The sequence below is a fragment of the Martes martes genome (genome assembly GCF_963455335.1).
Source record: "Martes martes genome assembly, chromosome: 4".
NCBI classification, from domain to species: Eukaryota; Metazoa; Chordata; class Mammalia; order Carnivora; family Mustelidae; genus Martes; species Martes martes.
This window is the reverse complement of record NC_137891.1, coordinates 78358401-78366707: the sequence shown is the minus strand read 5'-3', so window position 1 is coordinate 78366707 and position 8307 is coordinate 78358401.

Below are 8307 nucleotides of genomic sequence, written 5' to 3'. Positions count from 1 at the left end.
CCAGGGTCTATCTTCCCATCACTTTGGATTCACTTCTCCGCAGGTCCTACCTTTCAGAAAGTGATCGATTTTCTGTTTCTAGAATTGTTGCTCTTCTCTTCGATTTCCCATTGGATTTGTAGGTGTTCGCAATGGTTAGATAAGCTGTCTAGCTGATTTCCTGCTACCTGATGTAGTCTCAGCCTGCTACTTCTCCGCCATCTTGATTCCTCCCCCTCCTTTTTAACCTTTTTAACCATGATCTCTTACACAACTTTTTTTCTTTTTTTAAAAGCTTTTATTTATTTATTTGTTAGACAGAGATCACAAGTAGGCAGAGAGGCAGGTAGAGAGAGAGGAAGGGAAGCAGGCTCCCTGCTGAGCAGAGAGCCCTACGTGGGGCTCAATCTCAGGACCCTGGGATCCTGACCTGAGCTGCAGGCAGAGGCTTTAACCTACTGAGCCACCCAGGTACCATATCTTACACAACTTTTAAAATAATTTCCTTCACAGATTTTTTTCCTACCTATATTAATGGAATTTTGCAAACATACATGTCCCAGGCTACAAGATATTACATAATAATTTAGGTTTGATCTGAAGTTACCCTCATTCCATACACCCATGATTTGAATTGAGTAACATACAATATGTTCTGTCAATATAAATGAAGAATTACGTATGCTTTTGCCTACCTCTTTTCAGTCACATTAAAAATTTATAGTAATTTTCACAAAGCTATTCTATTTTTTGATGCTCAAACAAAACAATTTGGTCAGCTGGAACCTTGTAAGTCATCTCCTTTCTCTTTGACACTCTACAACCATGTGATGTGTCAAGCATCCTTACTCTCTAGCACCAACAAAGATGTCCAGGCCTGTCTTGATTTCCCTGATTCCTTTCAATCAGGGAGAGACATGGAATTGGCCACTCTCCAGGAGGTTTCAGTAGGGATGAGTATCAGATTCCTCCATATGACAAAACATGGCAGATGGGATGACACATCAACAGGGTATCAAAGATCTAAGTTTTAAAGGTCATGAGTTCATGAGGTTGTTTCCAATTTTAACATTACTAAGTCTTTCTTTAGAATCATTTTTAAAATATGTTTTTAATTTCCCCTTCTTAGCTGCCAGCACTTCAGAGTTTTCCTTATATATGTGTATGTACTTGTGATTCATACAATTATATATAGATCAAAGAAAAGAAAGGGTAGGGTGAAAACAGTAAGGCCTCTTATAACTTAAATGAATAAATGATAGGCATATTTATGAACATTCACAGCATTTCCTTTAACTGGTTTTATGAAAACATGCAATTTCTACAAACACGTTTCAGAAATGTTTTTAATTAACAAGTTTGAAGTTAATGAGTTACATTATGGATAGTTAAAGGCTCTATAATAAAACAAACAACAAAAAACCCCTTATCTCTATACAAAATGTCAGGAAAATAAAACAAAGATTCTGTAACCTTATGATAAATGTGACAGCCACTGTTATTTAAAATCATTGAGTTAGACTAAGCAGTCAGGCAACACAAGGCTTTCTGTTTAGTATGCGGAATGGTAAATATTCTGTATTTCTTATCACCTTAGGAAAGAGAAAATACTTTGCAGCCTAGCATCTAAATAAAGAAAAGATATTCAAGGCTGAGGAGATTGGGAAATTGTTTTCCCTCTGTGTAAGACTCCTTGTCCATACTTCACTTTTAATTGAGGCCAGAAAAGAATTAAAAAGTATATTTGTATGACACATTTCCCCCTTGGTGATATAGGCTCCTGATTCCACACTGATGTCTGCTAGAAGAGGTACCAAACTAGGCTTAACGGTGAAGCTACCCTGGATACTTAAAAACACAAGTGATAGTAATGTACACTCTGAACACGTGGGGACTTTAAAGGGGGATATTATTGACTTATTTCAGAATAAGAAATAAAATCAGAAAAAGCTTTAATTTACAAATGTTAGTGCAATTCTCTCTTCCATGTTTAGTCTGAGCTACCTTTACATCACTTTTATGACCCTGAATCAGCAAGTGGCATACTAAGATGATATGAGAGGAAAAGGATATTATTTATAATTATCACACAAGTGCATCATAGTGCATTCCATTCATATTTTTGAGCTGAGATACTCGGACACAAAGAAAAAAATTGTTATATTCTTTGGTGAATGTTTGAATCATTACAAACTTTTATAATATTTATGTCCTATGTTGAGCACACCTAAACGTGCCAAGTGATTGGGTGTAATTCAAAAAGTAAAAGACTAGAATTTCAAAGTATTTAATGAATTTTTATTTTATTTTTTTTAAAGATTTTATTTATTTGTCAGATAGACAGAGAGAGGGAACACAAGTAGGGGGAGTGGCAGGCAGAGGGAGAAGCAGGCTCCCCACTGAGCAGGAAGCCTGATGCCGGGCTCAATCCCAGGATCCTGGGATCATGACCAGAACTGAAGGCAGACACAACTGACTGAGCAACCCAGGCATCCTCTTAATGAAATTTTAAATGTAAAATGTTATACAAGGCAGGGGCGCCTGGGTGGCACAGTGGGTTAAAGCCTCTGCCTTTGGCTCAGGTCATGATCTCAGGGTCCTGGGATCGAGCCCCGCATCGGGCTCTCTGCTCAGCGGGGAGCCTGCTTCCTCCTCTCTCTCTCTCTGCCAGCCTCTCTGCCTACTTGTGATCTCTCTCTGTCAAATAAATAAATAAATTAAAAAAAATGTTATACAAGGCAAAATGAGTTATGAGAAACCCCTCTGATCTTGAAGTGGAAACAAGGTAGTCTATGTTGGACTGTGCTTAAAATAATAAAAATAAGTCATCGTGCATGGTACCAGCAATTTACCAAAGACCAGGGGCTGTTAACTCAAGCAGAGCAGAATATAAGTAACAGTCTAATGTTGTAGTTCCAGAAAATGGGCTCCAAAATCAGTCCACTTGGATCCAAATTCCAGCTCTACCACTTCAAAGCTTTGTGACCTTAGGAAGTATCTGTCTCCTCACCATCAACAGGAATAATAACCCACTTTAAGTGATTGTTATGTCTAGGTTAGACTAAATTTTAGGCTTCTTTAAAATAAACACAAAGGTAAAAATTTCAGGACAACCAGTGGACAGCTGCCATTTGGTCTCTATTTTAGCCTGCTTAGTTAACTGCTCACAGTTTTCGGTCCTCTGCTGGTGCATTAAATAACATTTTCATTTCTTTGGATAGATCTGGATCTTCTGCTTTTGAGGAGGGAGTCACAGAAGGCTTTGACTGCAAGCAGTGTCTGCTTTCAAGAAGGGAGGTGTTCCTATTCTCATAGCATCTCATATGTCTCGGAAGAGTGCACCTGGCTTACCACTTGAGACAATTAACTGTCAACTCTGTTCATTGTAAGCACCACTGGAGCCAGGTTGAAAGCTCTCTTGGGTACCTTGGATTTGCGAACTTTCCTTTCAGGTTACACCTACAGCTTTGCTTCCATATGTGTCCTTTTTGATGGACCTCATATCGCCACCCTTCAGCCAGCAACAGGCTAAATTAGTCCCTCCAAATTCTCCCTTCTAGGACCTCACACTGTACTTAAACACATTAGCAGGTAACTGTTTTGCATATACTGTTTCTCCTAAGACATATCCTAAACTTTTCCAGCCTGCAGAAGGACTATTTACTATTCACTTCACTCAGTATTTTGAACAGAGCTCAAATATGTATTTTGCCAAGGGCTGATTCCACAGAGTAAGAGCAATCAGCATCATTCTTGCCAGTATATTATAAAATGTTAGTTTGGATCTAGGGCAACCTTAGAATGAGAATTTTATTCACCAATAGGTGGCACTGGTGTTTTAATTTCTAGGCAGATTATTGTAGCAGAAAAGCAGTAAACTCCAAAGAAAGTCTGATTTCATTTTCCATTCCTGCATTGCATTTCCGATTTTCTTTTTTAAAAATTTTATTTATTTACTTGAGAGAGAGCATGAAGGCGGGGGGAGTGGCAGAGGCAGAGGCAAAAGGCAACTCCCCACTGAGCAGAGTCCCTGGATGAGGGACTAGATCCCAGAACCCTGGGATCATGACCTGAGCTGAAGGCAAAGGCTTACCAGACTGAGCCACCCAGGCACCCTCCTGCATTGCATTTTCTATCAGCCTCCAGTGTCCTCACAATCTTTCTCAGCTCTGTCTGCTTCTGCCCTAAATAACTGCTGCCTGAACACTTGGAACAGCTTCCTTAGCTCTGCTTCACAGTTTTCAACTCTCTTCCAAGCTACCCCTAGAATTTCTACTGAATCTCATTCTGGCTGGGTCAGTCAGTAAAGGAGGAGTCTCTTGATCTCAGGGTTGTGAGTTCAAACCCCATGTTGGGTGGAAATTACTTTAAAAAAATAGCTGATCTGATCATGTCAGTTCCAAGATCAAACCTGAAGGGACTCCCCATGGCTTACAGTGCCAAATCCAAACAACCAATGGTTTGAGATGTTTTGGTTTCTCAAACTGTTATTGTTTACAATGCTGGTAATTAAAAAAACAAAAAACAAAAACTTTTATTTATCCATTTGAAACGGAGAGAAAAGGTGAGCAAGCATAAGTAGGGGAGAGGGGTGGAGGGAGAGGGAGACAGAGAGAATCCTAAGCAGATTCCCCACTGAGCACAGAGCCCAACCTGGGGCTCAATCTCATAACCCTGAGATCATGACCTGAGCTGAAATCAAGAGCTCGATGTTCAACTGACTGAGTCACCCAGGTGCTCCAAAATTTAAATACTTTTTAAGGACTATTTCCTTGAAGATGTTTCCTCTACCCTTGGGATATTTAAAACAAGAGGGGAATCTACTTAGTGAAAGAAAAATGTCAAATGGTTTTGCCTTCATTTTTTTTAATCTGTCACCAGAAGCATCATTGGTTTGTGAAATATGAACCACAACATTATTCAATGATCACCATTTTCTTTATATCAGGCTATGATCAGCTTGTATGATCTTGGTTGACATCCTGACTTCTGACAGACACTTGAAAATCTATGTAAATTCATTAACTTGACACTTCACAGTGATTTATATACGTGGCTATACTAATCCATTGCATGTTAGTTTTTATAACTTTCAATCCAGAAGATAAACCTTCTGACCTGGTCAGATGATCTTTTTTGCAGCTTAATATAGGCGTTCCTACTCTTCTCAAACTCTAGTGTTTTAAGAACCACCCAGGGATTTTGTGAAAATGAAGTTTCTTGGTTTCCATTTGAAGAAATTCTGATTTGTAGATCTAAGTGTGAGACCCAAGGAACTACTTTTTTTTTTTTTAAAGAAAGTTTTTTTTTTTTAAAGATTTTATTTATTTATTTGACAGAGAGAGATCACAAGTAGGCAGAGAGGCAGGCAGAGAGAGAGAAAGAGGGAAGCAGGCTCCCGGCTGAGCAGAGAGCCCGATGTGGGACTCGATCCCAGGACCCTGAGATCATGACCTGAGCCGAAGGCAGCAGCTTAACCCACTGAGCCACCCAGGCACCCGGAACTACATTTTTAATAAGCAAAAAAATTCTGTGCAGGGAGACACAATTTTTAAAATTTTTGTATTTGTTTTATGTTGAAATCATTGTAAACCTACAAAAAAGTTGTAAAAACAGTACAAAGAATTCCCATACACTGCTTATCTGACTTCCTTAATATTAACCATAACACCATACTACATAGTACATAACCAAACCCAGAAAATTAACATTCATACAACCTTTTTAGCTGATATAGAAACTGGAGTCACTCTTCATTGGTTGTCCTGCTCACATCTTTCCTAGCCTAGGGTACAATCCAGAATTCTGCCTTGCCCTTAGAAGTTGTGTCTCCATACTCGTAATCCAATCCAGGACAGCAACTCAGTCCTTTGTCTTCCATGATCTTGACACTTTTCAGTACTGACCAGTATCTTGTAGAATATACATCAGCTTTAGTTTTTTGATGTCTCCACAAAACCAAATTCTGCTTATCAGTTGTGGCAAGCAGGAAGCACGTGATGTCACTATGTCTCATTACTGCTATTATCTTTGATTGCTTGTCTGCCAAATATCTCCAAGTAAATTCACTAGTTTTCCCATTGTAATTAATAAGTATCTTATGGGGGCGCCTGGGTGGCCCAGTGAGTTAAAACCTCTGCCTTCAGCTGGAGTCATGATCTCAGGGTCCTAGGATGGAGCCCCACGTCAGGCTCTCTGCTCAGCAGGGAGCCTGCTTCCTCCTCTCTCTGCCTGCCTTTCCACCTACTTGTGATCTCTGCCTGTCAAATAAATAAATAAAATCTTAAAAAAATAATAAGTATCTTATGGGGAGATAATTCTTGACCAAATATCTTGCTCCCTATCATATTTTAATTCATTAATTTTAGCAACTGTTGATGACTCTTCATTGCAACAATTATTCTATGTGTTTGTTAAATGTAACTTTTCATTTTTATGTTTTACATATATTTATTGGAAGTATATTTAAGGAACAAAAGTCCATTCTCCCTCATTTATTTACCTGCATATTTGTTTATATTTAGTCAACTCCTTGTTTGTACTTGAGAAACATTCTACTTTGTGTTTACCCAACATTTAGTGAGTTTCTACAAGCAGTTAGGCTTTACTCTAACCTCTGGGACACACAAATGAGTAAGAAATGCTCTTGGGAACATTCTGGTGTATTTCATCAGACCCAGACAGGTTTGATTAGCATAATTTAATTTCCCCAAGCCTGCTCTGTCAGACTGAGTAGATAACTGAACTGATGGTATCCATCAGATGTTCTCAGATTTTCATGAGCATAAGAATTGTCTAGGAAACCTGTGAAACAGGCAGACCCATGCCAAAGAATCTGGCTTGGTATAGCCAGAAAGAGGCCTGGGACTCTGCATTCGTTACTATGGCTCCTCAGTAATTGAGATACAGGTGATCAAAAACCCACCTGAGAATGCCTGCTCCAGACACAAGGACTTCTCATTCACTTTGATGTGGTTTTAATTACAAGTCTTTCCACTTCTTCAAAAGATTCCTTCTTCTAAAGCACTGGTAGAGTTGTTTTATTTAGGATGATCATTTTTCCTGGACACATCAATTTCTCTGCTCAATGGAGAAAAACATTTATGGAGGATGAAAAAACACTGGTTTTCATTCAAGATTGTATCACCAGGACTTGCTAGCCACATTGAAAAAGGTAGTTTTGCTTAATCTTAATCTCTTGGGGCTCTGGATGTCCTGAGGTTTGTTCTATAAGCTCCCTGAAGACCATCATAGAAAAACTGATAAAACACATTATCAGAGCTCAAAATGTTTAAAAAGTTAATGTTTAAGTAGAATCAATAACAGTTTTATGTATGTTTCTATAACTTTGACTTCATTCCTGAGGAGGACCCGAGCTATAGTAAATCAGGAAAGAGAGTCTACTTGAAGTTTTGGTAATGAAAAACTAGTAATTAAAAGCAGCTTCTCTGCTTCCTTGCATGTGAATTTGGGCAACAGCTTCCTCAGCAGAAAAAGCAGGTAAAACTGTTATCTGTTGTGCAAATCTCACAAAGGATGGAAGGGGCTCCATTGAGATCGTGATGTAGGAAACCTTTTTCTGGTTTGTTTCAACTACAGTAACTCACATAAACACTGTTTTGTTATTATGAGTCATAAATTAATTCTTTAGGGAATTAACTTTCATTATTTAGGGTTCTGTGAAGACAGTGCAGTATTACATTCTACTTAGATTTTTAAAAGCTTAAATATGATTGAATAATGGGGCAAATGGCTTTTCTGTCTCAATGGACTATCAATTTACTTGCTGTTTCTAGTTTTATCTTATCCATTCAACAGCAGAAAGAATGTTTATTTATAATAAGTTTTGAGAAATATAGTTTGAAGGATATAAATAGAAATATCATTTATTGCTTTAAAAAAGAAATATTATTTATTGCCTTAAATAATCCATTCACATGATGGTTTATTTCTTATGAATGGACTTGGTGCCACAAGTTCAATTAATGATTTTTTTCTGTGTGAGAGGAATGGTTGAACTGAGAACACAGGGGCAGTCTCCTGCTCTCCTGATGTTGCGGAACATGTTCAGCTTACTATAAAGTTTGTTTAAATTTCAATCTATCTGCTTAAACAGTCTTAAATATAAAATAAACTCAAACCCTTTAAGGAAAAAAGGTTACCTTATTTATCTGCTGATCTCCTTGTAAATCTGAGGGTGTTTAGTATGATGACTTAAACCTAACTGTCCAAGGGAGAATTTTGACAGTTTTATAAGGGAATGAGTTGCTTTCTATTTTATGGCTGGCTTTTTGCCTCTCATCTGTTCCGCATTATTTGGAGGCATCT